We start from the raw sequence: 9,084 nt of genomic DNA, 5'->3' as shown, positions 1-9,084 counted from the left end.
TTGACAAGTGGGTCATGTTTTTTTAAATGCTGCATCGTGGGCTAGGCCCCTCTTGGTTTCTCCCTCACCAGCCAAAGGCTCTCTAGTGCTGCAGGGTGACTTCTATACGATTATAACACAGCCTGGAAAATGCTAGAGGAAGGGCAGCAACAGGGCGTGGGCTCAGAGAAGGACTTTCGGCAGAGGAGGGAGCCGGAGAGGGCTTGCTGGAGGAGGCCCAGTCTGAGATAAGGTCAGAGAGGCAAGTGGAAATTAGCCAGGTGAGGGGGTGGAGGGATGTGGCAAATGAGGGCTTTGCCCATAAAAGGGTTCAGCAGGTAAAAAGTGTTGCAGTAAGAGCAAGTACGGTGTACCTGGGAAGACTGGCTCACTGGGGAGGGGCCTGGAACTTACTGTGCAGGGGGGTGGCCAAGCAGGCTGGGGTCAGATGAAAGTGTGGGCTGAGGGTGGGGTGGGGTAGGAGCACCTGTCCTGTCATTTCTAGTTTATCATTCTCTCCTTTAGATTTGGAAAGAATTTGGCTGTCCCACCCCACCACCCCCCACCACCTAAACTGCTCTCACGAGGGCTTAGGCCTTATCATTCTCCCCCTTTACCACTGTCCCGGTGTCTCCCTGATTTCCTTAGCGTCAGTCTACCTGCACTCTGTCCCCCAAAATGACCTTTCTAAAAGCAAAGCTATGTGGCACTACTTTTCAAACTTACAAATGCATAGGATCTATAACCCAGTGGCCGCGTGTGACAGAAAACCCATACTAATAGTGATTTAAACAAAGTAGAGGCATTTCCCCCTCATGTAAATAAAGTCTGGTGGCTGGCAGTCTAGGGCTGGCATGGTACTCCATAATTCAGAGAACTAGACTCCTTCTATCTTTTTACTCCACCACACTCAGTATATAGCTTCTACTTCATGGCCCAGAATAGTTGCTCAAACACCAGCCATCACATCTGCATCCCAGAGGGAGAGAATTCCGGTCATTAGAAAGGAGTCAAAAAGGGAGGGAAGTCCCTTTAAAGACCCTTTCTGGAAGTCAAATGTGATCCTTTTACTTACATTCCTATGGCCAAAACTTGATTCCATGGCCACAGTGAACTACAAGAGAGGCTGAGAAATACAGTGTGTGTTCCAGGCATCATGTATCCAGACAAAAACAGTAGGTTCTGTTTCAAAGGAAGAAGTGAAGCCTGGATTTTGGAGGACAGCCAGTAGTCTCTGTCACACTCAGGAATTTTACTTCTAGGAGTGTGTCCTACAGGTGCACTCACCCATGTGACATGTGACATATCTACAAGGTTATTCACAGCAGTATTGTTTGTAACAGCAAAGGACTGGAAACAACCTCAGTAGGGGACTGGTTAAACACATTTTGAGACATCCATACACTGGAGCACTACACAGCCAGAGACACAAACGAGGACACTCACGGTACACTGACATGAACCAGCATTTCAGATATTCCACCTTGGAAAACAGTTTAGCAGTTTCTTAGATGGGTAAACGTACACCTACCTATGACCTGGCAACTTCACCCTTAGGTTTTTGCCCAAAAGAAATAAAAATATATGTCCCCACAAGGACTTGTACACAAATGTCCATAACAGTTTCATTTGTCATAGACAGTAAATGGAGGCAGCTCAACCTCCATCAACAAACTGGTGACCCCACATCGTGGGATGCTTCACTGCGGCACAATCACTGAGGGATCGTGTGATTTGAAGTCCTGACCCCTGGCACCTGCGAATGTGACCTTCTTTGGAAATAGGGTCTTTGCACATGTCATCAAGTATGAGGTCATATTGGATTAGGGTGAACCCTAATCCAGTGACTGGTGTCCTTATAAGAAGAGGGAAATTTGTACACAGACACAGACACAAGAAGGGAGAAGGTCATGTGATGACGGAGGCTGAGGCGGAGTGAAGAGTCTACAAACCAAGGAACACCAGGGATTGTGGGCAACCCCCCAAAGCTGGGGAAAAGCAAGGAAGTATCCTTCCCTGGAGCCTTTAGAGGAAGCATGGCCTTGCTGACACCGTGATACCGGATTTCTAGCCTTCAGAACTGTGAGAGAATAAATATCTGTTGCCTTAAACCATCTAGTTTGTAGTAATTTCTTTCTTTCTTTTTTTTTTTTTTTGCGGTACACGGGCCTCTCCCGTTGCGGAGCACAGGCTCCGGACTCGCAGGCTCAGCGGCCATGGCTCACGGGCCCAGCTGCTGCGCGGCACGCGGGATCCTCCCAGACCGGGGCACGAACCCGTGTCCCCTGCATCGGCAGGTGGACTCTCAACCACTGCGTCACCAGGGAAGCCCTGTAGTAATTTCTTATTTCAGCCCCAGGAAACTAATATTCACATTAAACCAGTCAACACCTGAGACAATTCTAGGTAGTGACAAGTGCCTTGGAAAAATGAAACAGCTTGTAAACAGGGCATGTATAAAGAGTGACTGGGAACAGCAGCGCCGCATCAGCCAGGGTGCTCAGGGAAGGCCTCCTGGAGGAGGTGGCGTTTCTAGATGAGGCGTCCACCACCTGAGGATCACGCAAAGGTGCTGAGGGCAGGGGGCGAGCTTGGGGGTTTGTAGGCTACTGGCTGCAGCCCTGACAATGGAGGACACCTTGCTGGGGTCTTTGGGGGAAGTCCGCAGAAATGAACCAGGAAGAGACTGTCCTCTCTTTGCCTCTGTAGGTCTTAGAATCTGCTGCATGGTTGGTGCTGGTCGTCCCTGGCCTGGGCCGGCTGGCAGTCAATGGAGGAAGCCAGCCTCACAGCTGACACTCTGCGCAGTAATTGTGATTAACTACCCGGTCCTCTTCCCTGCTTGGGCCTGAGGCTGCGGGTGTGACAGCTGCAGAGTGAAGCAATGAGGCCAGGAAGGGGTTAATGGGCTGCCCCTCCATCTGAGCCCGTCAGACAATGAGAGGAGGTGGGGAGGTCTCTGGTGGGGGGTGTGTGGCATCAGCTGGGGTGAGTGAATGGAGAGGACAGAGGCCTTGTCCCAGGGGGGAAAGGGCATGAGTGTTCTGTGGGGAGAGGGGTCAGAACCCTCCCCCTGCTATTATTTTCATCCATCCCCAGCATCCTCTCCCCTCCCCCACCCAGCCAGCGCATCCCAGACAACTACCCTCTTGGCTCCAAGGTGGGCCGCATCTTCAGCTTCACAGAATTTTGAAGGAAAGCGTCTGAAAGCCAGAGAACTGGAGGATCGTGAAATGTCATCACTGGAGGGAAGCTCATCCATTCTCGTCATTTTCAAACTTTTCTGCTTAATTATTAGCAGTGGAATGCAGAACGCCCACCCCACCTCATTTTTCTCCCCATGTAATAAATAGTGCATTGATTACCTTGAGAACAGTCTCAGTGCCAAGCCTGCCTCATTCATTCCAGTTCTGCCACTTACGACTGGGGGAGGCATGACAAATGTATAAGTTATGCAACTGTCACCACAACTGATATATGGAACATTTCCATCACCCCCACATTCCCTCATGCCCCTTTGTAGTTAATCTCTTTTCCCCTAATCCCTGTATAGTAGGTTGAATAAGGACCCCACAAAGGTCCGAAATTCTAACCCTGAATTTCATAAATGTACCCTTATTTGGAAAAAGGATCTTTGCAGATGTGATTAAATTAGGGGTGTTGAATTGAAGATTACCCTGGATTATTTAGGCAGACCCTAAATGCCATCACATGTCCTTATAAGAGAGAGGCAAACATGCAGAGGAAGAGCTGATGTGACCACAGAGGCAGAGATTGGAGTGATGTGGCCCCAGGCCAAGGAATGAGCCACAGAAGCTGGAAGGGGCAGGAACAGCCTGTCCTTGGGAAACTGTGGAGGGAGTGCAGCCCTGCCAACACCTTCATTTCAGACTTCTGGACTTGGAACTATTAGAGAACAAGTTTCTGTTGTTTTCAGCCACCCAGTTTGTGGTACTTTGTATTACAGTAGTCCTCGGAAATGAATATGCCTAATAACCATGACCTGTGGTCTGTCTGTAGAGTTTTGCCTTTGCAAGAATGTTGGGTAAATGGAATCTTACAGTATGTAGCCTTTTGAGCCTGGCTTCTTTCACTCAGCATAATGCATTCGAGATTCATCCGTGCGGTTCCATCTGTCAGAAGTCTGTTCCTTTTTATTGCCGAGTAGTATTTCATTGTATGGATACACCATGACTTATTTCTCCATTCACCAGTTGAAAGGCATTCGGGTCAATTCCAATTATTGGTGATTATCCACAAGGCTGCTATGAACACGTACATGCAGGTCTTTGTGTGGACATGAGTTGTCATTCCTCTAAGGCAGATACCTAGGAGTGCAATTAGTGGGTCATATTATAACTGTATTTGTAATTCTTTAAGAAATTGAGAAACTGTTTTCCAACATGACTGTACCATTTTGCATTCCCACCAGCACTTAGTATTGTCAATTTTTTAAAAAAAAATTTAGCCTTTTTAATAAGTACCTAGTGATCTTAGGGTCACAGGTTTATTGTGAGGATTACATGAGTATATTGCTGAGAATAATGTCTAGAACGTGAGCACGTGGTCCCTGTCTTGGAAGCATCAGCTCCTCCTTTTGTTATCACTGTGGGGAGGCCAGGACACAACCAAGGATGGAGAACTCAAATGCCAGGTGGGCTAGGCCAGGGCCTTGGGGAGCAGGCAAGCACATGCTTTTCTTGAAGGTTAGGGTTCCCAGGAAACAGACCATGAGATGGAAATTTGGGTGCAGGTGGTTTTCCGGGGAACGCTCTTCAGATATTGGGGGAGTGAAGGTAGCAGGGTTAGGCAGTTGCAACAGAGGCCTTGGGCAGTCCCATCAGGAGCTCTAGAGCGGGGACAGCCCTTCAGAGATGTCACAGTCTGAAACAGGCAGGTCAGGCCTCTGTGCTCTGCACTGACCAGTCTTTGGAGTGAGTGCCTCTGGGAAAGGCGAGCCATCAGTAGCCAACACTGTGGGCATAGGTGGGGGCTGGTACCTTGATCCCGGTGATGTTGGCCAGGTGGGAAAGCAGGCCCAAGTGGTCAGAACTTCCAGTTTTTCAAGAATAGCAATAAATCTACATTTTGATGTTGTCTCCCAAATTTTAAAAACGCTGGAAACTCTTTCAGACTTTTAGAACGTGTTATGAGGAGCTGACATGCCAGGCGTAAGGGTTGAAAGGGGCCTGGGGCTGCCTGCTGCTGTCCCCTGAAATAAAAGCCACTCTGCCACCAGCTGACATCTCGTGAGTGCGTGAGTGCCTGGTTCCCTGTGGAGTGAGCTCCATGGGGCAGGAAGCTTCGGGTTCTGCTCCCCACAGCATCCCCATCATATAGGGCAGGGCTTGGCATGGACTGAGAGTGAGTGGAAAAAGGCAGAGCCAAAATGTGTGATTTGCTGCAGCGTCCAGGGTATATACTTGCCAAGAAAGGAGAAAACAACCACAGAAACCAAACAACCCAATGAAAAAATGTCCGAAAGCCTTTTTTCCAAAGAAGATATACAAATGGTCAATAAGCGTGTGAAAAGATGCTCAAAATTACTGATAATTAGGGAAATGCAAATCAAAATCACAATCAATGAGATACCACTTCACACCCATGAGGATGATTATTATAAAAAAAGAAAAACACAGAAAATAAGTGTTGGTGAGGATATGGAGAAAATGTAATCCTTGTGCATTGCTGGCTGGAATAGAAAACGGTGCAGCTGTTGCTGAAAACAGTATGGCAGTTCCTCAAAAATATTAAACATAAAATTACCATATGATCCAGCAATTACACTTCTGGGTACATAGCTAAAGGACTGGAAGCAGAGACCTGAACAGATATGTGTACACCCTGTTCATAGTAGCATTATTCGAAACAGCCAAAAGGTGGCAGCAACGCCAGCATCTCTCGACAGATAAACGGGTAAATAAAACGTGGTGTATATAATGGAATGTTACTCAGCCTTTAAAAGGAAGGAATTTCTGACATATGTTGCAATATAGGTGAACACTGATGATGTTAGGCTAAGGGAAATGTGTCACACAAAAGGACAAACGTTGTATAATTTCGTTTCCTTGAGGTACCTAGAGTAATCAAATTCATAGATACAAAAAGTAGAATCGTGGTTGCCAGGAACTCGGGGGAAGGGGAAATGGGACATTATTTTTCGCCAGGTACAGAATTTCAGTTTGGGAAGACGCTAAAGTTCTGGAGATGATTGGTAGCGACGGTTGCACCACAATGTAAATGTATTTAGTGCCACCGAACTGTATACTTAAAAATGGTTAAAATGATAAATTTTATGTTATATATATTTTACCACAATTTAAAAAAATAAGACAAAAAAAAAAAAGGAAAGGAGAACAATTTCCTTCTTATGCAGTAGCCAGCTCCAAGATGATGCCCAGGGGTCCATGCCTGCTGCCGTTCCTGCCTTGATGGCCGCCTGTGAAGCCAACAGGTAGTGCAGGAAGGGGAGAGCGTGACTTCTGAGGCTAGGTCATAAAAGGCCCTGCATCTTCCATCTTGTTTGCTTGGTCACTGGCTGGGGGGCCGACAGCCATCATGTCATGAGGACGCTCGAGCTGTCCACGGAGGGGAACTGAGACCCTTTGGCAACAGCCAGCACCCTGTGAGTGACCTACCTCGGAAGTGAATCCTTCAGCACCAATAAGCCTTCAGAGGACGGCAGCCTCATGAAAAATTCTGAGCCAGAGCCACCCAGCTAAGCCATTCCTGAATTCCTGACCCACAGAAACGGTTTGAGATATAAACGTTTATTGCCATCCTAAGCCACTAAGTTTTGAGTTCATTTGCTATGCAGCGCTTGATAACTAATGCCGTGTTACAAAATGTATGCAATATATTTTATTACATATCATAACAATTTCTCTCACACCCATATATCAAATTCATCAAATTCTGTGAGCTCGTCCTTCAAAACAAATCCCGACTCCAAATCCTTCCTCCCACTGCCAAAGCTGCCACCGGGGTCCACCGCCACCACCTGGGTCATTGCCACGGCCTCCTCACTGGTCTCCCTGCTTCGCTCCTGCTCTTTGCCAGCCTGGGCTGTGGCAGCAGCGAGAGAGATCTTGCCTTCAGCATAAGTGGAGCTGCCACAGGAGGGGTGACCTCCTGGTGTCGGGGGTGGGGGGGCTGCAGGAAAATTTCACGGAGGAGCCTCCCTTGGGGAAGTGGGAGCATTTAACAGAGTCCTTCCAAGGGGAGGTCTCCCCCTCACCACCACAGAGGAGTGGCTCCTGCTGTGGCCAGACAGGGGAGGTGGTGTCATGGCCAGGTGAGGGGTGCGTTGTGGCCCTGTTCACTTCATAGCACCCAGGGACCTTGCACTCTGTACAGTGTGGCGCCGCCCTGGCTGAGAATGTGAGGAGGAGAGGAGGGTGTGTCCGTGCATCCCCTGTGCCTCAGCAGGCCAAGGAGTGCAGTGGTTTAAAGCAGAGACTCTGGAGTTGAAATCCCAGCTCTTTAGCTTTGGCTGCGTGGCCTTGGGCAAGTTGCCCAATCTCTCAGTGCCTCCATTTCCTCCTCTGTAACCTGAAACTAAAAATGCTAATGCCTACCTCATAGGGCTGTTATGAGGATTCAGTGAGTTAATGTGTACAGAAGGCCTTGGGACAGTATTAACACATGTAGAAGGGTTGGCTGTTAATATTATTATGGGCAAAGATCAAATCCCAGCTCTGCCATGGACTTGCTGTGTGACCTAGCACAGTTCAGTTTGCTTCTCTGGGCTCATTTTTTCTTACCTGTAAAATGGAATCACGTTGGCACTACCCATAAGGCCGTTGTGAGGATTCAAGGAGATCTTGTACGGGAAGGCCTCCTTCCCATGCAAGGTCGATCCTTGGTTATGCACATATGTGAGGTGCTAGGTATGTCTGCCTGTGTGGGCGTGGGAGGCACTCGTGTGGCCTGGACTACTACCTTCCCTCTGAATGCCCCCCCCAGCCCCCATCTGCAGGACCCCAGCTGATCAACCCTCCAGGCACACCCTTTTCCTGCCCTTTCTCCTGCTTCTTGGGCTGCAGCGCCACCTGCTGGCTCAAAGTTATGCATCCAGAGCCCACCACCTGTACGGAGGGAAGGGAGTAAACACGAGAGCCCTTGCTGCGTGCAGAATACATACATATAATGTATGTACCATATACACATGTTGACGTAGGTGTCAACCTCTATCTATAGAGACTGAGCCCCAGGGAGGTCACACAGAGCCAGCTGTGAAGCCGGGATTCTAATCCACAGGCCCTTTCTCTCCACTCCAAACACCCTCCTCGGGTGAGTTCAAGCTCTGCAGATGAACCCGTCCTCCCCTCCACTCAGAAAGGAGCCAGAAGTGGAGGTCGGGGTCTTTGGGAGAACGTCACTGTTGTCCCCCAGGGCCCAGATTGAAGAAGAAAGAGCACTGGACTGTAAGTCCTCAAGCTGGGGTCTCGCTCCAGCTCTCCCAACCACCAGCTGAATAGCCTTTGGAAAGTCCCCACTGTTTATTCTACTGCTTATCATTTTGGAACGATGGTTACTGCAGGGAGAGCATTTAACGTGGGTGTTAGGTTCTAATGTGAGGAGAAAATTATAAAAATAAACAGATTTTTTAAAACTCTGAAAAATTCTTTCAATCTCTCATAAAGAAAGGTATTGGCAGTCTTCTGAATATAGTCATTCGCAGTAATAAATACACTCTGAACATAAAAAGTGGCAGTGTGTGGTAGCCATTGCATTGGTTTGCACACTGTAATTTTAGATTCGGCTCTCACTCAGATGTGTGGGATTCTCTCCATGCCTCCAGCCTCTTACTCACAGCTGGGCTCACGTCCAGGCGGAATCGCCCACGCCATGTACTCATTCTTCCTTCTCTCTCTCTTTCTGGGCACACAGAGTTGCATTTCTGAAGTTACATAATAAAAACAGCTAACATTTACTGAGCATTTATTATGCAGCAGGCACTGTTCTGAGGCCTTTGTCTGCGTTACTTCATATCATCCTCCTAACAATGCTATGAGGTAGGTACCATTACTACAGATGAGTAAACTGAGGAGCTGAGAGATTAAGTAACTAGCCCAAGATCACACAGCTAGTAAATGGTAAAGC

This window comes from Leucopleurus acutus, assembly GCF_964270905.1.
Source record: "Leucopleurus acutus genome assembly, chromosome: 16".
NCBI classification, from domain to species: Eukaryota; Metazoa; Chordata; class Mammalia; order Artiodactyla; family Delphinidae; genus Leucopleurus; species Leucopleurus acutus.
The sequence above is the reverse complement of the archived record's forward strand: the minus strand, read 5'-3'. Positions refer to the sequence as shown.